At 35.4% G+C, this 23417-nt stretch overlaps 1 long non-coding RNA gene across 2 annotated transcripts in view; it reads left to right on the forward strand.

The window, feature by feature from the left end:
- The window catches only part of LOC116635461, a 94577-nt gene that overhangs the window by 66930 nt on the left and 4230 nt on the right, over window positions 1–23417 (forward strand). Inside the window, exons 5-6 of one of the 2 annotated variants that reach the window (XR_004300172.1) lie at window positions 8648–8691; window positions 10433–10972. The exons of the other annotated variant lie outside the window; for it this stretch is intronic. This is a non-coding gene — a long non-coding RNA (uncharacterized LOC116635461). Of the gene's footprint in view, window positions 1–8647; window positions 8692–10432; window positions 10973–23417 lie in introns of those variants that run through there. 2 annotated transcript variants of the gene reach the window in all.

Here is a 23417-nt window from a genome sequence, read left to right on the forward strand (position 1 = left end):
GGACTCTATCCTTTGTTGGTTCTGATGCAACAAGCCACCATATTGCATGCTGCTTTATGGAGTGGATCACATGCAAGGTATGGAGAGCAGCCACTGGCTGGCAGCTAGCAAGGATCTAGGGCTCTCTATGCAACAACTCAAAAGAAATCCTGCCAACAGCTGCATGAGCTTGGAAACAGATCTTCCCCCCATTGAACTTTCAGATGAAACATTTTTATTTCAATATTATAAAAGACTCTGAAGCCTAGAAGTCAGCTAAATCATACCTGATTTTGACTCATAGACCCTATGAGATAACAAATGTGTGTTGCTAATATAATGAGCATGACAAAAGTCCTTCCACAAAAAGCACCACGGTCAATCTTGTGCTGCTATAGGTTGGAAAACATTTGTAATATTTTAGATGAGAGATAACTGTAACCAAATAATGGTGGAGCTATCAAGAGAAGTAGATGTATTTGAGAGAAATTTAAGAGGTAGACTTGGGAAGATATATGATGAGGAAGTTGAGGGAAGGGAGATGTTTCAGGTAAAACTCAAGTTTGGCTTCAGACACTGGGCAAAACAATAGTGCCACTCACTGACAGAGAAACAAGGCAAGGTCAGTAACTGGATTTTGAATCAATGTATTCTCTCCTCCAGTGTAGTGGTCTCTTTTTTTTAATACATCATGTTATATATCAGGAATCCAATACAGTATGGCATTTCTTATATAAATCATATACAAAATATTTATAAAATACAAATTGTATTTGTGAGAACCAGTGAAAGGACTGTTACTGAGTTGACAAATTCTGAGAACTTGAAAGTGAAACACAAGATAATTGAAAGTGTCCAGAAACTGTTGAGGGCACAGTGGCCTTATCTGTAGACCACGGGTAGGTATCTTTGCATGCTTTCAGTCTTTACAGCAAAATATGGGAATGCACATAATGATTAGGGTAAGTACATATCAGAAATACAGGTCATAACTTAATCTTTTTGTTATTATTCTACAAAAATGTGCATTTAAAAAAATCATCTACCTGATCTTCAAGGAGCTATGTGTTAACACCTAAGATCACATAAAGGGAGAGATGGCCAAGAAAATCTCAGTTGTTTACATCATAGTAAATGAATACGGAGTAGTGTCATCCTCTGTTAAAAGATGAAACCCCAGGAATATGGTCTGTACAGCAACCCTCAGAGCTCATTCTGCCAATGTGTGAACAGTATAGGCACTGACAGAGACCCATGTTGGTGTAGGTCTAAGCATTAGCCACTATCTTCATGTAGTTCAATGTGTTATTAGAAGTGTTTCTTTTTTCTTTTTCTTTCTTTCTTTCTTGTTCTTTTTTTTTTTTCTTTTTTACTATTTCCTTATTGTTTTTTTGCTTGATTGTGTTGGCAGGGTGTATGGACAGAGGCAACTAAAACATCAATGCTGTACAACTGGCACAACATAAGAATAGGCTCAGAGGTTTTGTATTTTATAATTGCACCGCTGAAACCACTTTTAGGTTCTGCATTCATGATAGCAGTAGAGTTTTACCTTCAGGTAAAAAAGAAATCCTTTGGATATTCTTTTTCAAAACCTCTTCATAATAACCTTGAAATATTACATTCTGAGTGACAAATCTGTTCATTCAGTAGGTCAACTTCTTTTGTGTAGCACATTCAGTTGATAATGAAGCATAATTATTATGATTGGAGTAAAAATTTGGAGATACTAAAATACAAATTATGCTTTTATAAAGTAGAATTATCCAATTTTTATACTTTTTTTTTCAAATTCGAACATTCTCAGGGCTGTCAGATATATTTATTTTTACAACTTGACACAGCTTCTAGCTAAGGTTGACTTTCACTGGAAACTTCAGAGAGAATAAATAGTCTTAGGCAAATAACAATCTATCACATAGGGTATATTAAAAATGATTTCAAAAGGATGATTATATTCTTTCAAGGGACATCATGTCAATATGTCTTCAAAGCAAAAACACGTCTGAAAATTCCATAGTCATTTTGCTATGTAGTCAACACTTGAACTCTGTAGAACTTTTCAATTTATTTTTGTAGGGAATGGCTTTTGCTATAGCTTTCTGCCTCTGTTACAAACAAATTGGACTGGAAAATAGTGTATTCCAGCCATAACTTCTTCTCCTCTAAATCCCAGGCTTATTTCTTCAAGGACAGTATCTTAGAGAATAGAATAGTCTTGTAGAAGTGTTACATGCAAGGCAGTATTTATCTAGCTTAGAAGGAGTGGTTCCATTCAGCTAGGTATTACTGAAGGTTAAATTTCAGGTCATCCATTTTAACCAAACAAAACAGAAACCAGAGTCTGTTTGTCTGTCTATCTATCTATCATCTATCTATCTATTTATCATCTATCTATCTATCTATCTATCTATCTATCTATCTATCTATATCTATCTATCATCTATCTATCATCTATCTATCTATCTATCTATCTATCTATCTATCTATCTATCTATCTACCTATCATCACCTACTCTTTACCTTCTGGTGATTTGTCAGGAATGCCCTTCCCACCCTTGTTGGCCTGGCTCACTTCTGCTCACCCTTGAACTTTCGGGAGTCTTTAGTATTCCCTAAGTCCACAGACTCTGCTAAGTACTTTACTCTGTATGTCAGTAGCATCATGGGCATGTATTTGCCATGGTGCTTGTCTTATTGTAGGAGTTAGTAGCTGTTTGTGACTTATCTCTCCAATTAGGCACATTCCCTTGAGGATAAGGCCACATGTCACCTGAGTAGCTTCTACTAAGAACTAAGCATAGTTCTTGGCACCCAGTCAGTAACTGTTTGCTGATCAGATGAATTGAATAACATTATTTGTATATAACTAAATAGGTTGTAAGAAAAAAAAAAAAGTAAAATGCAGTGAGCAAAGCGAATCACATGCTAGATATACCAATCTCTGAGAGTTATTCAAGAATCTCTCTCCCTGAGAGCTGCTCCTAGTACTTCCCATCAGCCACTCCTTTTTATTGATTAATTGAACCTCTTTGTTGATAAAGCAAATGCTTTTTGAGAAGGGTAGCATTTTTGGATACTCTGGTGAATACATGTGAATTTGTTTCTCAGATTTATTGTGCCAAAGGCAAAAACAAAACAAAACAAAACAAAAAACAAAACTTCATAGGAAAGCCAAATTTTGAGGAAGGAAATGATCTGGCACAGAGAGAAGTCTTGGGCTGGTCTCAGCAGTAAGCCAGAGCCAGGGGCAGAGTGAGGGAGGGGCTTTATGATGCACATTTATTCAATCTTGTCAGCACATGAAGCTCCCATAAACCAGTGGACTGAATTTATTGCTCCAGCCAGAGACTCTGGCATCTGCCTCTCAGGAACAAAGCAAATCCCTAGAGCAGCACCTCTCTGAAATAACGTGGATATTCACTTGCTTCAGCACACAACCCTAATAGTATGGGTTACAGTGAACGGCTCCACCTCCAGGTACAGTTGGTAAGAAACATGAAAGCTTGTGATATAGAGACAAATGATGTTTGGACATTTACTCTATTCTTTCTCAGTGTTCCTTCTGCATACAAGCCTGTCTTACCACTATTCAGTGTTTTTTCACTCTCCACCAAAATCATCAGTGGCCACAATAGGTCGTGAACTAAAACATCCACTATTAGAGAAGAAAAGTGTAAGAGACAGAAATTTGACACTGCTGTTGTACACACTCTGAGGGATCTGCCTTCCAGTGCAATTCCAATCTGGTACAAAAATGCCATGGTCCTCTGCTTTTCCCTATATTATACAAGCAGAGTCCATGCTCCTCTCTAAAGCATCCCTCCATGTGTTCACAGATTCACTTTGCATGGCTTCCTAATATTAGTAGGTGCTCAGTTAATGTAGAATGAATAAATTCATAAATGATGACACATTTCATTTTTTTAAAAAGATTTTATTTATCTGAGAGAGAGAGAGAGCACGAGTGGTGGCTGGGGGAGAGGCAGAGAGAGAGGGAGAAGCAGACTCCCTGCTAAGCCTGAAGCAGGGCTCCTTCTCAGGATCCTGAGATTATGACCTGAGCCGAAATCAGAGGCTTAGCCAACTGAACCACCCAGGCGCCCTCATTTCATTTTTTGAGAGACTCAGTCTTAAGGTTTTCACTATAAAAATAATTTTTTTTTTTTAATTGAGAGAGAGAGTGAGAAAGAGAGCACAAGAGGGGGTAGGGTCAGAGGGAGGAGCAGACTCGCTGCTGAGCAGGGAGCCCGATGCGGGACTCGATCCCGCGACTCCGGGGTCATGACCTGAGCTGAAGGCAGCCGTTTAACCAACTGAGCCACCCAGGCACCCAAAAATAAAATTTCTTAACTAAGAATCATCCTATTGCTGTTAAAAAAGTTAATATTCGTTGCTTAATTGCATTCACCTCTGCCCCACAGAGCCCAATTCATTCTTGGTTCTAGAATTTCTATGTTTTCTGGATTGTGTGTTCTCCCAGGTATTTCAGGTAGAATATGAAAGGGGCTTCTAGATCAACAAAATTATCTACTCTGCATCTATTATAAGGCAGAAGAAACAGTTCTTTGAGGACTTTTAAGAAGGATCTCTTTTGCACCAGAAGCACTCATTGAGATATCCTCCTTTCCAGGTGCTTTGTTCCCTTCTGGACCAGGCTTTGATAGAGAACGTAATACAAATTAATTGTTCATGAAGCTGGCCATCATGTTTAAAGGAAACTACCTACTGTGGTTTCTATTTAACTTGAGTCTGTAGAGGAGGTCTTCACTAATTCTTGGTTAAATTGAATTCAATGCACTAATGAATTTCATTCATTACCTAACAGGGCAGAAATGCCAGAGATGAGACCAGAAAGAGTTGGGGAAGGACTTGGGGGAAGGTCCTCTTAATGTGATGAAAAGCTCCATCTTTAGTAAATATTTTAAAATGGAATATGGGACTAAAATAGAAATATGAAGGTAATCTTAGTACACAGTCACTATTTCCATAAACTTCTTTTTAAACCATTTGGTATTGCTTTTTAAAGACGTGTGCTGACTCTTAATTGAATCTTTCCCCCTCTTAGGACAGAAATTATGCTTTACTTCCATTCGACGTATGCCTCCACCTGGCTGTAGAGTTCTAAAAGTCCTCTTTCAACCCATTACTACATGTGTGTAGGCATGTGTGCTCTTGCACATGCACACACACGAAAGCTTCGATTTTCCACATATGGCGCTTCCTTCCTGACTTCTGCCAGATTTAAAAGAGAGTTCTTTTAACTTGGAAAATGGGGATGGGTTTCTGTTTTTAAGATATTATAGAAAAATAAGAAATAATACTTTGTTTCCCCCAGACCCTGTTCTCAACCCTGTTTTTACATTAAAACTATCTGAAAAAAATTTTTTTTTAAAATACCAACTCATGAGCTTCATCTCAATCCAATTGAATCATAATCTTACAAAGTGTAGCCAGGTACTAGTACTTCTTAAATATCACAATTCCTGTTTAATAAATTCCTCTTATTAATGGACTATGTACTTCACTACTGGTAAGAGTGATTTCTGTACCTCTATTACTCACAACTTGCTGGAACAATTTTCCATCATATTGCTTCATCTGTAAATTTTAAAAATTTGCACACTTTCTCAAAGATAAAAGAATATCTTGAGGCATTTATTCTAACCATTATCTTTATTATAATTTTCTTGGAAAAGCGTGGTGGCCAACAAATGTTCCTTGAAATGATATTCAAAATCCTTTTGTGGTTATATTAAACTTGAAATGAGATAGAAGTCTCAAATGCTGTAAGTTATTTATACAAAAAAAAAAAAGAAAAATGTTACATACTTTCTGTCTTATTTAAGGCTCATCCACTCTATATACCTACTTGCATTGCCAAGGTCAAATTTGAGAATAGATAACCTCTTAGGGTACCTACTAATTTCCATGCATCCATGCATTCTTTTGTTATTTTTTTGAATAAATAATCACACTCTTTAAAACTGTATTTAGATTCTAGGAAGATAAGAATGATAAATCATAAAGCAATGAAGTACCCAGAAGAAAAACTAGGCTTAAAAATTTTATATTGTCTTTTTTTTTTTTTAAAGCATGTGATGTGATGAGTACTGGGTGTTATATGCAACTGATGAGTTATTGAACTCTACATCTGAAACTAATGATGTACTTTTATGTTGGCTAATTGAATTTAAATAAAAAAAATAAAGTTAATGATAAGCTACCAAGGGAGAGAATATGAAGGTGTGGAAGTCCCGTGAAGTTTAGAGTAAGATAAATGAGTTTGAATCTCCTGTTTTTCACTTACATCCACAGCCAGTGCATTGGCAAGTCTGAATCAGACCACCCCTCAATCTCCTGTTTTTCACTTACACCCACAGCCAGTGCATTGGCAAGTCTGAATCAGACCACACCTCACCATCTTCATGACTACAGCCCTCAGTTGAGGTAGCAACATCAACCACCTGGATTCTTGCAACAGTTCCAGGCCCTCTCCCACCACAGAGTGGAAGTCCTTTCATATTTGGTCCTTCAAGAACTTTCTCTATGCAGTAGTCAAAGTAATCCTTTTTGTTGTTGTTGTTTTCAGCTTTATTGAGGTATAATTGACAAATAGGAATTGTGTATATTTAAGGAGTACAACTTGATATATTTTATACATTGTGAAATGATCACCACAATCAAGCTAAGTAACATATCATCATCTCACATAGTTGCTTGCTTTTTCTTTCTTTCTCTTTCCTTCTTTCTTTTCTTTTCCCCTCCCCCCATCTGTCCCTCTCTCTTTTCCTCTCTCTTTCTTTCTCTTTTTCTTTCCTTTCCTTGTCTTTTTTTCTTTCTTTATTGTGGTGAGAACACTTAAGATCTACCCACTCAGCAAATTTCAAATATATAAATTACTGCTGTTAACTATAGTCACCATGCTGAACATTAGATCTCCAGAATTTATTCATCTTGCATAATGGAAAATTTATACCCTTTGATGCTTCTCTTCATTTCCCCCTCCCTGTCCCTAGCAACCACCATTCTACACTTTGCTTCTGTGATTTTGACTATGTTAGATTCCACATGTAAATGAGATCATACAGTATTCGTCTTTCTGTGTCTGACTTATTTCATGTAGCAGAATGTCCTACAGATTCATCCATGTGGCCGTGAATTAAAGGAGTTTCTTCTTTTTTTTAAGGCTGAAATCCTTTTAAAGCATAAGTCTGACTGCTTAAAACCCTCCACTTGCTTCTTGTTGTAATTAGAATAAATTCCACACTCTTTATTCTGGCTCTAAATTTCTGATCTCATGTTTCACTCTCTTCCCCTTGCTATGTACACTTCAATCATACAACTGTCTCTGGAATAGGCTAAGCTAATTCTTATGGTCTTACACAGATAATTCTAGAGCAAGGTAGAGATAAGATCAGGGGCTGATCTCATGCCCTCATCAGACAATGGCATATTTAATATTTTGCAAATCTCTTACTCTTCTGTGAAACTTTTTTTTTTTCTTTCATGAGATCGTGGGAAAGTCATTGAAAGTGTCTAGAAATGATTGAGCTATACAAACTAAGAGAGTGGAGCTATTCATTCAGGGATTGAAAGACTATTAAATAATTGATAATCAAAGATAAGGTGATTGAATTCTTCATCACAACCAAGATTGCAACCACTATCAAGCAAATACAATATGCCAGACACTGTATTGAATATTGTAGATGATAAAAAAATGGATGAGGATAAAACAGCCTTTGCTCTTAATTGCTTAAAATCTGGAAGAGAAGTTAAGGCAAGCACAAGGACAATGCTACTCCTAAGCAGAACCTGTGTCAGAGGAGTCAGACTTTAAGGGGCAGGGGTTTTACAAATGAGGGTGTGATAGGTCTGACTCCCACTGTAAGCAACAGTGGTTTAACAGTTTGCATATCTGTTCCCCAGTCTGTTAGAATTGCTTCTCCTTAATTAAATTGAAATATAAGATTAATTAGGTTTGGGGATCAAGAAACTGAGGAAAACTTAATAAAGGGGTTGGCATTTGAGCTGGACCTGGAAAATGGGGGAGATAATAGAATATGTTTTTATTATCTCTTTCTTAATTTGGTCATGGTTTTCACCAAGAAAATACAATGAGCTTTGTGATTTTGCAGAAGTAGCTTGCTGAATGTTACTGGTCTAGTTTTCCAATATTTTTTTTAAGGAAAATAGGACTCCAGTCTCTGGAATGAAAAGTAAACCAACCTGAGCCTTCCTTCCTTAGCTTGTAAAATGTCCAGTTTGTATGACTGTTGTAAAGCTTAGAGGGAATAATGTGAAATATCTGACATATAGGTGCTTAATTAATGCTAGCTGCCACTTTTACTTTTTAATAACTGGAGAAAATTTCTATTACAGAAAGTAAGCAGAATTGTGGAATGGTTAAAAGTGTGTACTCTGTATTGATCAGATGGCCTTTGAATTCTGGCTCTGTCACCTCATTTGCTTTATGATCTTGAGTTAAGTAACTTAACCTTGCTTTGCTTCACTCTTTCATCTGTGAATTGGGGGTTATAATGTATCCTATCTCAGAGGGCTGTTGTGGGGATATTACATCAGATAATTCATACAAAATGTCTGCTGTGCTCAATAAATATGTAATATTTTATAATAATGATTACTATTTATATCTTTAATATAGGGTTGTTAATCTGATGATCTATATGACCTGTCGACACATGCCAGGTGAATTACTTTTTTATGGACAGATTATTCTCAAATAAAAAAGCTTCAGCTAATCAAATATATAGGCCCTGAGTGTTATTTTGAAGCATCTGCCATTTGGTATTCTCATTTTATTTGACCATGTTACCAGTGGTTTTTGTTTGTCTGTTGGTTGGTTGGGTTATTTTTTTGTTTTTTTTTTTACTTATTTTTTTTTATTAACTATTTATCACTGATTTTTTTTTTTTAAATGAAGAGAGAGGGTAAATTCAGGAAGCGATGGAAGGTATATCCCCTGATTTCATAACAGCTAAGAAAGATGAATACAAAGGAAAAAGTAATCTTGTTAGAAAAGAATGCCTTCAGGGATCCTGGAGAATTAAGGTTAGAATTTTTCTGTTTTGAGCCAAGCAGAAATAGAGAAGTGAAGATTGGAAAGTGGAGAGATTTTTGCCCATGAGAGGAATTTCTTGCTTCACTGTTTCCTCTTAAACCTCATTATATAAGTTAACTGATTGCTTTTCCCCAAACTCAAATTTAGGTCCTAAGTATAGAAGAGCAATTCTGGTGAAACACTTATATGTAAATCTTTTGGAGTAAAACATTTTATTTCTATATGCTTATAATTATTTTCTGGCTTACTTAGAATAGTTTGTAATTTGAAAATTCTGGAACTGAAATTCGTATTCCTGAGGTAATCATGAAAAAATATTTGGTCCACCTCAATAAGAAATGAGGTTCATTGGTTCAGTTTTCCCTCAGCCAGCCTGATGAACAGAAAGACTGTCACCAGCAGAATTCTGGAAGAGGAAGCTATTACAACTACTCTACCTAACTTCTTAGTGCAGGTTTCATATCTAAATGCAACATGGCAAAGATCTACCTGTTTCTTCAAGGGAGGGAAAAGCTATACTCCTCACTTCAAAGACTCAGATAGGCTTTTTGCTTACCTTACATGCCCTAAGTTACCTGCCTGTTGTTTTCATGTATTCTGCACTCCAGCCAAATTGAATAACTATCTTGTTGCCTCCATTATTTCCCAGGAGTTTTGAATTTGTATGCACAGTCACCCCCACCTGCAGGTATCACCCCATGTTCACACACCCGAACCTAACTCATCATCTAATCTTGGTTGACATGCAACTTGTCCTTTGAAGCCTTTCCTATTTTCAACAAGAAATGATCCTATACTTCACACAAGTCTCCTAGCTCTTCCTCAGGACTTCTAATATGGCATTTTATTCACCACATTTATTGCGTACCTACAATATGCCAAACAGTGTTAAGGATATATCAGTGGCTAAAGCAGTCAGAAATCCTTGTGAACTTAATAAACAAGTTAAAAATATGTGTTAGTGATTTATGCTAAAAAGAAGAATGTAGAAGAACAGGAAAATAGGAACTGGAAAGACAGCAATTTTATGTGGTCAGAAGAGTCCTGACTGCAAAGGAGACATGAGAGTAAAAGACCTGAAGCATGACAGGTAGACATGTAGAAAGAGCACTCAGCAGAGGGAAGAACAAGCGTGAAGACTCTGGGTGGGAGCGGACCTCATGCGGGATGTCGTTGGGCTAGGATTGGAGTGACCAAGAGGGAAAGGAGTCATAGAGGTGAACAGTGGGGGTCCTAGAGGAGCATGAGGAAGAACAGGCAGATTATAGAGGTCCTTACAAGGAATGACTTTTTCTCAGGGTTAAATGATCAAACCATAGTAGGGGTCTTGACCACCACAGAGGAATGATAGAACTTGTATTTTAACAGGAGGAGCAATGCAGCAGTGAGAACGTGTGGATTCTGGAAATATTCTGAAGATAGAACCTATTGAATTTATTGAAAGCTTGACCATCAGGAGAAAAAGAGGAGCAAGTGAAACTCAAAGGCCTGTGACCTGAGTAATTGGAAATAAGGAGCTTCCATTAGCTGAAATGGAGAAAGCTATAAAAGGAAGAGGAAGAGGTGTCAGACATTCTGGTTTGAACATGTACAGTTTAAGATTACTGCCCTGTCTGTGGTCAGTTGGATATATAAGTTTTAAGTTTCAGGGAGCAATTGGGAGCAATTAATATCAGTGATACCAATTTGGGAGTTATAAGCATTTATTTTGCTTCCTTTTTTTAGTTCTATTTTTATTCTTTCGAGAACTTTCCATACTGTTTTCCACAGTGGTTGCACTGATTTATGTTCCCATCATTAGTGCACAAGGGTTTTCCTTTCTCCACATTCTCACTGACCGTTGTTATTTCTAGTGTTTTTGAGAATAGCCATTCTAACAGGTGTGAGGTGACATTTCATTGTGGTTTTGATTTGCATTTCCCTGATGTTTAGTGATGTCTAAAACCTTTTCATATACCTGTTGGCCGTTTGTATGTCTATTCAGGAAAAATGTCTATTCAGGTTTCTTGTTCATTTTTAAAATTGGTTATTTGGTTTTTTGCTATTGAGTTGTATGAGTTCCTTGTGTATTATTTATATTAACCCTATTGACTATGTTCATTGCAAATATTTTCTCCCATTCCATAGGTCGTCTTTTCATTTTGTTGATGGTTTGTTTTGCTGTGCAGAATCTTCTTAGTGTGATGTAGTCTCACTTATTATTTTTGCTTTGGTTACATTTGCTTTTGGTGTCAAATCCGAAAATTAACTGCCAAGGCCAATGTCAAGGAGCTTACTGCCTATCTTTTCTTCTAGGAGTTTTACAGTTTCACGTCTTAAGTCCATTTTGAGTTGATTTTTGTGTATGGTGTAAGCTAGGGGTCCCATTTCATTCTTTTGTATGTTAGGGTCCTGTTTTCCCTACACCATTTATTGAAGAGACTGTTCTTTTTCATTGTATATTATTGGCTCCTATGCCGGCAATTAATTGACTATATATGCATGAGTAAATCTAAGCTCTCTTTTCTGTTCCATTGATCTATGTGATTTCAGTATTTATGCCAATACCATACAGTTTGATAACTATGGCTTTGTAATATAGTTTGAAATCAGAAGGTGTGGTGCCTCCAGCATTGTTCTTTCTCGAGGTTTCATTGGCTATTCAGGGTCTGTTTGGTTTCATACAAATTTTAGGGTTGATTTTTCTATTTCTGTGAAAAATGCCAATTTTGGTAGGGATTGTATTGAATCTGTAGATTGTTTTGAGTTCTATGGACATTTTAATAATACTAATTTTTCCAATCTGTAAACATGGAATAACTTTCCATTTATTTGTTTCTTCTTCAGTTTATTTTATCACTGCCTTATGATTTTTGGTGTAGACTGCTTACCTATTTAAGTTGATTCCTAAGTGTTTTTTGATGCAATTATAAATGGAATTGTTTTCTTAATTCCTCTTTCTGATGGTTCTGTCGAGTTCTGTTAGTGAATAGAAATAAACTGATTTTTGTGTGTTGATTTTATATCTTGCAACTTTTCTGAATTCGTTTATTAGTTCTAACAATTTTTTGAGTTTTATATATAGATCATGGCATCTGTAAACAGAGACAATCTTACTTCCTCCTTTCCAATTTGGATGCCTTTTCCGTCTTTTTTTGCCTAATTTTTCAGGCAAGGACTTCCTTACTATGCTGAATGAAAATGGAGAATGGGCATCTGTTTTTTACTCATCTTAGAGGAAATACTTTCAGCTTTTTTACTATTGAGTATGATTTTAGCTATGGGCTTGTCATATATGGCCTTTATTATGTTGAGGTATTGAGAGTTTTTATCACGAGTGGATGTTGAATTTTGTCAGATGCTTTTTCTGCATCTATTGAGATGATCATATGATTTTTATCCTTCATTTTTTTTATGTGGTGTATCACAATTATGGGTTTGCATATGTTGAACTATCCTTGAATTCCTAGAATAAATCCCACTTGATAATGGTGTATGATGCTTTAATACAGTGTTGAATTTGGTTTGCTAATATTTTTTCCATCTATGTTTGCCTGTAATTTTCTTTTCTTCTAGTGTCCTTGTCTGGTTTTGGTATCAGGGTATTGCTGGCCTCCTAAAATGAATTGGGAAGTATTCCCTCATCTTCCATTTTTAGAAGAGTTTGGAAAGGATTAGTGTTAATTGTTTTTTTTTAACATTTGATAGAATTTACCAATGAAGCCATCTGGCCCTAGACTTTTGTTTGTTGGGAAGGTTTTGATTACTGATTCAATCTTCTAGTAATTTGTTTAGATTTTCTATTTCTCCATGTTTTATTCCTGGTAGGTTGTATGTTTCTAGGAATTTATCCATTTCTTCAAGGTTATCCAAATTATTGGTATATAATTGTTCAGAGTAGTTTCTCATGATCCTTAGTATTGTTGTGTAATCAGTTATAATGTCTCTTCTTTCATTTTGATTTTGAGTCTTCTCTCTTTTTTTCTTAATGTTGCTAAAGTTTGTTAATTTGTTTATCTCTTCAAAAAACAAGTTCTTAGTTTTTTTTTTTTAATCTTTTCTGTTGTCATTTAGTCTCCATTTCATTTATTTCTATTCTGATCTTTCTTATTTCCCTCCTTCTACTGACTCTGGGCTTATTTTGTTCTTCTTTTTCCAGTTCCTCGAGGAGTAATACTAGATTGCTTACTTGAGATATTTTGTCTTAATGTGGGTGTTTATTCCTATAAACTTCCTTCTTAGAACTGCTTTTGCTCTACACCTAAATTTTGGTATGTTGTGTTATCATTTAATTTATCTCAAGATGTTTTGGGAATTTTCTTTTGATTTCTTCTTTGACCTATTGATTTTTCAGGAGCATTTTATTTAAGCTCCATGTATTTGTGAATTTTCTGTTTTTTTGTAATTGATTTCTACTTTCATACCATTGTAGCTGACAAAGATGCTTGATATGGTTTCAATTATCTTAAGTTTGTTAAGACTTGTTTTGTTGCCTGACATATGATCTATCCTGGAGAATGTTCCATGTGCTCTTGAGAAGAATGTGTATTCTGCTGCTCTTTGATGGAATGTTCTGTATGTGTCTGTTAGGTCTGTCTGGTCTAATGTGAAGTTTAAGTCCATCATTTGCTTATTGATTTTTCTGTTTCGGTGATCTAGCCATTGTTGAATGTGTGGTATTGAAGTATCTCACTATTATTGTATTGTGGTTTATTTCTTGCTTTAGATCTGTTATTATTTGCTTAATACATTTAAGTTCTCCAGTTTTGGGTGCATAAATATTCATAATTGTTATATCCTTGATGAATTGACCCCCTTATCTTTATATAATAACCTTTTGTCTCATAATTTTTGGCTTATGGTCTGGTTTGTCTCATATGAGTATAGCTACCCAGCTTTCTTTTGGTTTACATTTGCATAGGATCTTTTTCCACCCTTCACTTTAAGTCTATGTGTGTCCTTAAAGCTGAAGTGAGTTTCTTGTAAGCAGCATATAGTTGGGTCTTTTTTTTATCCATTCAACCACTCTGTCTTTTGATTGTAGAATTTAGTTCATTTACATTTAAAGTAACTAGTGATAGGTATGGACTTACTGTTGCCATTTTGTTCATTGTTTTCTGGTTGTTTTATAGTTCCTTTGCTCCTTTCTTCCTTTCTTGCTCTCTTTCTTTGAGATTTGATGATTTTCCCTGGTGCTATACTGATTTCCTACTCTTTATCTTTTGTGTATCTAGTATAGGTTTTTGGTTTGTGATTATCATGAGGTTTATGTAAAAAATCTCATAGTTATAAAAGGCCATTTTAAACTGAAAACAACTCCAAATGTATATGAAAGTTCTACATTTTTATATTTTTACACTTCCTTCCAGGACACCATAGGAGGAGGGAAATTCAGGGGCCTCCTATGTTATCATCTTGGTCTGGAGTTAAGATATATGCTACCAAGTTTTTTGTTTTAATAACTTAGGCTATTTATGTAGAAGTTATTAATAAAAGACGACTGCTACATTAAAATACCAGATCTTGAATTATACTCTGAACATATAATTATGTCATATCTTTAAACAATTTTTTGTAGTTCTAAAGAGCTCATGACACCAGCAATTCATCTGGCAGTATATGCAAAGTGAGTTCATTAAATTTGGCTTAGTGCCGTAAAAGGCACATTTAGCTATTTTTCCATATCTATTTTATCTTTTACAAGACTACCAGGAATATGTTGTGCTCCAAATTAATGTACTTAATTTTATAATACAATACTGCAGTGTCATTAATATATTTTAATACATTTTATATTAATTTTAATATTGAAATCATGTTTTCTTTACAAGGACAGAATTCTCACAAGGATACATGAGATTATATAATAATTACAGAAAATAATTTAATTTCTTATGCAGTACTATAATTAAAAAGAGTGTAAAATATTTAAACATTTAGCATTATATTACTTTTCTACTTGGTTCAAAATCAGAACATTTGCATCAAGTTATTTTTTAGTTTATGATGCTGCAGGTGTAAAAAGATAAAAGAAAAAATGAATTTATTTTATCTATTATGGAAAGAATGGATGAGGATGGAAGGATTATGACTTTTCTAGAGCATGCATTCACATAGACTATTTGAGATTAGATGAATAAAATTATATGGCTAAATCTATACACTAAAACTATTGAGTACATTTTACTTTCATATTTCTAAAGAAATAGCTTATTTGATTCAGTCACTGAATTAAAGAACTTTGAGTTTTGGATCCAAATGATTCTTCAATCATCTCTTTGTCAGACAATTTGAATTCTATAGTAGGGTATAAAATAGCATTCCTGACAGAGAATCTCATGTGCAAAGCCTTGCGGCAAGAGGTACTGAGGTACTTTTGAAGAACTTTTAAAGAAGTCCTAGTGGCGACAGTCTTTAAGTGCTGTGGAAATGTGATCATAATATATTGTTACATGACAGGCTAAGGTTATGAAACACATGTATAATATTTTGTTGTTTTTTTGAACACCCATATCTTAAGTGGCTTAATACAGTGGTGAAAAGTGTAGACTCTAAAGTCACACTGCTTGGGTTTACATCCCAGCTCTGCCATGTATTGGCTGTGTTACCTTGCACAAGTTACTAAACTAGTATGTGATTTTCTAATTTTCTAATTAGATTTTCTAATCTGTCAAATGGAAATATTAACATATACCTTTCATAGTGTATTTGGACAATTATATATGATTTTGATTAAAGTATTCAGAACTGTGCCACTATAGCACTGAGTGTTCAATAAGTGTTAGCTATTATCATATTATTTGTAGGACCTTCTAATAGGAAAGACATGTAAACATGTTAATGCTATTTTTTATGCATTGCAAAATCAAAGTGAATCCTGATTTTATACCCTTTACTTACATGTACTATATAAAATGTCTACCATGAATTGTACGCTCTGGAGTTCTACCATGAATTCTACCTATGTTTAGAGAATAGATTACTGAAGTAGGTTGTAAGTGTTTAAGTAAATTAGTAGGCATTAACTTTTCATAATTTCAATCTGGAAGAAACATTTGAACTATTCTTTTGCGAGTAGAAATTCTGCTCTTAACTGATTAAGTAAAGTGCAAGTATGAAAAGGGTACATTTATTGAATAAAATATGGTCAAAATATTTTATGGGTAGATATAATTGATTTTATAATTGTAGAGAAGAAATAAATATTTGTTAAAAAATCCATATGATAGGTGTTTGTCACTTTTTTCCCCTAGTGATTTATTGTTTAGTTTGTTCTCAGTGGGTCTTTTCTGTGTGTTCATGGGTGAGTTGGCAGAGTGGAACAAGACTTCAGATGGGGATTATAAAACTGAATATTCTATGTAGTACTTCTAAGTTTTGTTAAGCTGTGTGACCTTGAGCAAGTCACTTAATATCCCTATATCGCCAATCCCTCTTCTAAAAACTGAAGAAATATCTGATCTGCTGTAGATTTGTTGTTGTGAGGATCACAGCAGTGCTACATATAAAAAGTACGTTGAAAGCTTTAAGTCACTAAACAGATGTGTACTCTGCTCAACCTTGCAAGTTTTAAAAGTATAAAACTTTGCTACTATTATATATATGATTGGATATTTCCCAAGGACTTTAGTATTAAGATAAAAGAATACAGACTTGAATTCTGCAATAAAAAGCATGCATTCCTTAACTTCAGTGTCCAGCAAAGGCTGATCAGATTTTTCAGGCCCATCGTCCTGATAGGGACAGAGAGAAACTCTGGAAAAAATCATATTTAAAAAATTCTGCCTGAAAGCACTGGAGAACCAATAATACAGTGAAGAATTATATGGCTAAGATCATTTAAAAGAAAGAAATACAGAGAAGGAAACTTGGCATTTGGGGCTGCTTTCACCTTGTATTGTCTGTTAATTTCAGGGGGAAAACAAAGCCACTTTTTTTTCCCATGGAAGCTGAGAAGCTAAACAGAGCTTTTGATTGTTTTGCAGGTCTAAGGGGACAAAAAAAAAAAAAAAAAAAAAAATGGAGTAAATGAGTGTCCATAAAGACAAAAATGTAGTGAAGTTTTTATGCTTTGTTCTGAGATCATAATGGGGATAGGAAAAAAAATAAAGAGGAAATAGGATGGCTCTTAGAAGTTGAAAACTTATGTACTCACAAAAACCCACACACAGTTGTTTATAGCTGCTTTATTCATAATTGTTAAAGCTTGAAGCAACAGAGATGCCCTTCAGTAGGTGCACAGATAAATGAAGTGTAGAACATCTGGACCATGGAATATTATTCAGCATTAAAAAGAAATGAGCTATCAAGTCATTAAAATACATAGAAGAAAATTAAATGCATATTACTAAGTAAAATAAGCCCAAGCTGAAAGGCCACTTACTGTGTGATTCCAGCTATATGATGTTCTGGAAAAGGCAAAACTGTGAAGACAGTAAAAAGGTCAATGATTGCCAGGAATTAGAGGAAGAGAGAAATGAATAAGAGAAGCACAGACAGTTTTTAGGGCAGTGGAAATACTCTATATGGTATTATAATGATGGATACATGTCATTATACATTTGTCCAAACCCATAGAATGTACCACACTAAGAGGGAATGGTAACGTAAAGTAAGGACTTTGGGTGATGATGATGTATCAGTGTAGGTTCATCAATGGTAACAAATGTGTCACTCTGGTGGGGGATGTTGATAATGGAGAAGGCTATGCACATGTGGGAGCAGGGGCTATCTGGGTAATCTCTGTACTTTCCTCTCAATTTTGTGGCAAACCTAAAACTGCTATAAAAAAAGTTTTTTTTAAATGGGTAGCTGCAGGGTGCCTGGGTGGCTTAGTCAGTTAAGCGTCTGCTTTCGCCTCAGGTCAAGATCCGGGGGTCCTGGGATCGAGCCCTGCATAGGGCTTCCTGCTCAGTGGGGAGCCTGCTTCTCCCTCTGTCTCTGCCCCTTCCTCTGCTCCTCCACTGCTTGTGCCCTTACTTCCTTGTGCTCTCGCTCACGCTCTCTCTCTCTTCAATGAATAAATAAAATCTTTAAAAAAAATGGGTAGCTGCTCTGCAAAGAGACAACTTACATGATTTTTGAAAGTAGAATAAATCACACATAGAAAGATTTAATCAATGAGGGCATAATAACACAACACTCTTGTTTTTTTTTATAGATTTATACTAAGCAGTTGAATTTTCTTATTTAGCATACATAAAAACCTAGGCGCTAGACATTATTATTAACCTCATTTTGGAAATGGGAGAACCAAGTCTTACATAGTGTAAGTAACTTTTCCAAACATTGGATCTAGGATTTGGAAGCAAGCAGCCTTATCAGAGTTCGTATTCTTGCTATACAAAAGAAGCTGAAACAATTGCATAAAGAAAAATTTCTATTCAATATTTTCAAATCATGAAAAGTTGTAGTAACTGATATTGGTGAAAAACTGCCTGTCATATTAGCAAAATATCATAGAATTTCAGGATTCAAAGGGACCTTAGATACCATCCTTTTATCTGAATACTTTCCATCAAATGGTAATTACTCTTCCTTTGGGGCACCACTAATGATAATTAGCTCTTCGTTCTAGTAAAGGTTCATACCATTAGAAACAAGTCATCTTTTTGTAGAGGTGAAATTTGTGGGGCTTTGTTTTGTTTTAGCTTCCAATCACTGACTCTAAATCTGTCCCTGATTAATTCAGAATAAGTAATTCAGATTATACTAAGTGGTTTTGAGATACTTAGATAAATTTATCAGGTTTTGCATAAATTATTTTTTCTTTAAGCTCAGCATTCCCAATTTTTTCTTCTTTTTCTCATATCGCATAATTCCTGATAGCTTTCTTCAGGATATGCTCATTTGTCTGTGTCCATTATTGGTACAATTGGGAAATTTCATAGAATAATTAAGAAATTATTATGTGAATAATAGAGAAATAACATATGTCAATATTTGGGATATGATAAGAATCTTTTTCTTTCAAATTTTCTTGAGAGTTCAAAGTGGTGATGTTCTCAGTTTCTCCTGTTTACAAGAATAGGCCATCTTAAAAATTGCAAAAACTTCATTTGTCTTTAATTTACTCAAATTTCTCTATTCTCCTTTTTGGGCCCAGAAAATAAAGTTATGCAGCAGCGCTATCTTTTTTTTTCAGTGTAAGATTCTTTCTTTCTTTTTTTTTTTTAAGAGAGAGAGAGCACATATGTGTGCATGCATGAGAGCCAGTGGGGAAGGGGCAGAGGGAGAGGGAGAGAGAGAATCCCAAGTAGGCTCCACACTCAGAACAGAGTCCAATGCAGGGCTCCATCCCAGGATCGTGACCTGAGCCAAAATCAAGAGTCAGATGCTTAACCAACTGAGCCACCTAGGTGCCCCTATAAGATTCCTAGCAGAGGGATTGCTGGATAAGAATTTGTTTTAGGCTGCATAATTATGCAGCCATCAAAAGGAATGAAATCTTGCCATTTACAACGACGTGGATGGAACTGGAGGGTATTATGCTGAGTGAAATAACTCAATCAGAGAAAGACATGTATCATATGACCTCACTGATATGAGGAATTCTTAATCTCAGGAAACAAACTGAGGGTTGCTGGAGTGGTGGGGGGTGGGAGGGATGGGGTGGCTGGGTGATAGACTTCGGGGAAGGTATGTGCAATGGTGAGCGCTGTGAATTGTGTAAGACTGATGAATCACAGACCTGTACCTCTGAAACAAATAATAGATTATATGTTAAAAAAAAAAAAAAAGAAGAAGAAGATAGCAGGAGGGGAAGAATGAAGGGGGGGAATCGGAGGGGGAGATGAACCACGAGAGACGATGGACTCTGAGAAACAAACTGAGGGTTCTAGAGGGGAGGGGGGTGGGGGGATGGGTTAGCCTGGTGATGGGTATTAAAGAGGGCACGTACTGCATGGAGCACTGGGTGTTCTACACAAACAATGAATCATGGAACACTACATCAAAAACTAATGATGTAATATATGGTTATTAACATAACATAATTTTAAAAAAAAGAATTTGTTTTAGGGAGGATAGAGGCTAAGTTGCTGTAACAAAGAAAATTCCAAAATACAATGGCTTGAATATAATAGAATTTTATTTCTCTCGCAGAAAACAGTCTAACCAGCAGGACAGCTTTGCCTCATGAAATCTTTTAGAGATAGAGGCTTCCTCCATCTCATTCTTGTTCAGACATTGCCCTCATCTTCGTAATCAAAACTGTGCCACTGTTCAAATCCTTGAAGCCTAAAGGAAGGAGAACAGCAGTTCAGGACAAGCAACTTGACTTTTAAATTGGAACTGACCTAGAAATTGTATATATATGAATTTTGCTCTATTTCCTTAAAGAGAATGGAGTCCTGTAACAAATCTGGTTGCCAGGGGCTGGGAAATGTGGTCCCTAGCTATGAAGCCATGAGCCCAGCTTCAGCAATTTTACTGTGAAAAGAACCAGGAATTAAAATTTGGTATATGTTAATCTCTGCAACAGAGATTATATACTTTGTTTGTATGAATCTTGAGATATTTTTCAAAATTGTTCTACAAAGTGTTCATTAACTGAGTCTATTCAAAATGTTAGTAACCACGATAATCTGTAATGTTAACAAATAAAAAATTTCAACTCTATGAAATCATTAATAAGATCAACATCAACATTCTGTTTGGGAAATAATTGACTTGGTAAGCCAACATCTCATTTTATAGAAACAGAAGGGTGTAGGCATATTACGAATTTGTATGCTGGCCACAAGCATTTATGGTGTCATGCGCTTTAGTGAATATCATCTACATGAAGGATAGGGAGCAGAACTTCATCTTGTAGGTTGCTAAAGCAGTCATTTAACATACTTTCTTTTGTACCGCCTTCTCTGTGGCACTTGCTATTTTGCTCTGAATGCCATCTCACCAAACATCCACTCAAAGCTATAATCTAGTAATATTCCAGTGATAAAATAATTCACATTTTTCACGGATGCTGGTGTTTTTTCAAACGAATATCTCTTGCATTGGCGAGTCACCTGCTACTTTTTCACTGTTATATCAAAAATAGTGTCTGCGCATACAAGATAAAATGATTAAGTGAAACCCAAAATTTGCATACGTGTAGTCATTTTTGAGGACATCAAAATATATCATACCACACATTAATAAAGTAATCAGATGAGCTCGGGCATGTTCAGGGTGGTATGGCTGTAGACATTAATAAAGTAACCAAAACCTCTTTCTGCATTCCTTCAGTTCCAAACATAGGCAAAGGAAGCTTGTGCTATTCATTTCTGACATGCTGGATTCTAGTCTCTCTCAACCTATTTTTTGTTCGTATTCATCTTTAAAAGTTTTGCTTCAGGATCGTCTCATCGAACTGCACAAATTCTGAAGGAAGAAGGCAACACACGCAGAATTTCAAATGTGTCTCCACTCTTAAGCTTGAGATGACCAGTCCACAGCCACTCACTAGAACCTCCTCTAGGAGAGTTCTGTACTGGATACAGTCAGTGGGAAGGAAAGAGTCTCTGACCTCCAGGACCTTACACGTTAGTTTGTGAAGATAAAATATACTCTAATAAGCAACCATTTACCAACCCTAAATTTTAAAATAAGCCTTGACTCATTGCTTTTCTGCACTCCAACATCCAATTAATCGTAAATTCTCATATTTTAGTTTCTCATCCCCACAGCTACCAGTTTATCATCATTCCAACAGCATTTTCACTTGTTCTGCTGGCTGGGGTCTGTTTATCTCCCTCCAATCCACTCTCACTGAGAGAGAGAACACATATAGCAAAATTTATTGATGAGTTAATTGTCACATATGGGGAAAATTTAACACAAGTAAGGTGATGACTCAGTCCACATGCACATAACCCATCTGTGAACCAGTCAGTAAACTGTGCTGCCTCCTTTCTCCATGTTCTTCTGGAACATACTTACTCTGTGCCTTTCATAAGAGACTGAATGTCCACTATGATGTCATCTGAATTCTCAGTTTAAAACCTTTCAATATGCCCTCAATATTCTTGAAGTCGACACCCTCTTACACTGACTCTTGAAATTTTTGATGTGGTGTTGCCTTGCTCTCTGGGTTTATCTCTAATCATTACTCTCCTCATGTGCTGAAGGCTGCCATTTTAAACTATCTGTTGTTACCCACACTGCACACCTTCTCTTGCCTGTAGGCTTTTGTACCTGCTGTTTCTTTCCTGGAAATAATATCCCTTTCACTTTTCTTGTAAATTTCTCCTTTTCTTCCACGGCCCCAGTCTAAGAACTAAGGTTATCTCTCTTAAATGCTCCCATAAAAAACTGTACCTCTTTCATCATAACCCTAATAGAATTGTATTGTTATTGCCAACTTATTTGTTTGGATTCCCATGGAAACTCAAAGTCCTTGAACACAGCTACGATATGTTTTTGTCCTTTTCTGCCAGCTGGCTAGTACAGTATTTAACATATAACAAATATACAATAATTATTTGTTGAAATGAAATTCATAAAGAAACAATGTATGGTATAGATTAAATGTATGTGTGCCAGATTAAGAAAAAAAAGTTTTACTGTTTGTTAAATATTTACTCTATACCAGACATTGTTGATAACATGGTGAACATGATAAAACTCCTGTCATCCTAGAACTCTAGTTTAGTGTAGGTCCTTTTTCTTTTCTCCATAAATCTTACTTAACTGCCACATTTGTTATTATCACCTTTTTAGAAAATACTTGGGAGAACCCCAAATTTTAATCCAAGTCCCTACAAATAACAAAGAGAACACTGGAATTTATTATTGAAATAAAATTTCCATGAATCTAGTAGAAGGAAATTGATTGACCTTTCGAAAGGGATACATAGCGTGAGAGGGAATGCAGAAAGACTTCTTTCAAAAAAAAAATGACTGAGTAGCTTGGCTGGAGTAAAAATAATCTAAGGGTAAGTACAAAATAGGAGGTCTGAGGATTGTAAATGAGATATGAGTCATGGAAAGGGATTTGGGGAAATGAAGACCTGAAGGATTAAGCTTTGTGTAAGTAGGAGTTACATTATCCTAGTAGATTGACATACAGGATGGGTGGGGGAGGGGCTAAATGGATGAGGGGTATTAAGAAGGGCACTTGTGATGAGCACTGGGTGTTATATGTAAGTGATGAATCACTAAATTCTACTCCTGAAACCAATATTACACTATATGTTAACTAACTAGAATTTAAATAAAAACTTTTAAAAAAAGATTGACATACAACAACAATATAATAGATGATTTACAAGTAAGATATGTAATGAACATTTTTTAAGCATCTGGGTTATATAGAAATATAAAATGAGAAGCTTTAAATTACAGTGAAAACTTGGAAATGCATTAAAACATCTTCAACAATCTCTAACGA

The sequence above is a fragment of the Phoca vitulina genome, unplaced genomic scaffold, assembly GCF_004348235.1.
Source record: "Phoca vitulina isolate PV1807 unplaced genomic scaffold, GSC_HSeal_1.0 scaffold11, whole genome shotgun sequence".
NCBI lineage: Eukaryota > Metazoa > Chordata > Mammalia > Carnivora > Phocidae > Phoca > Phoca vitulina.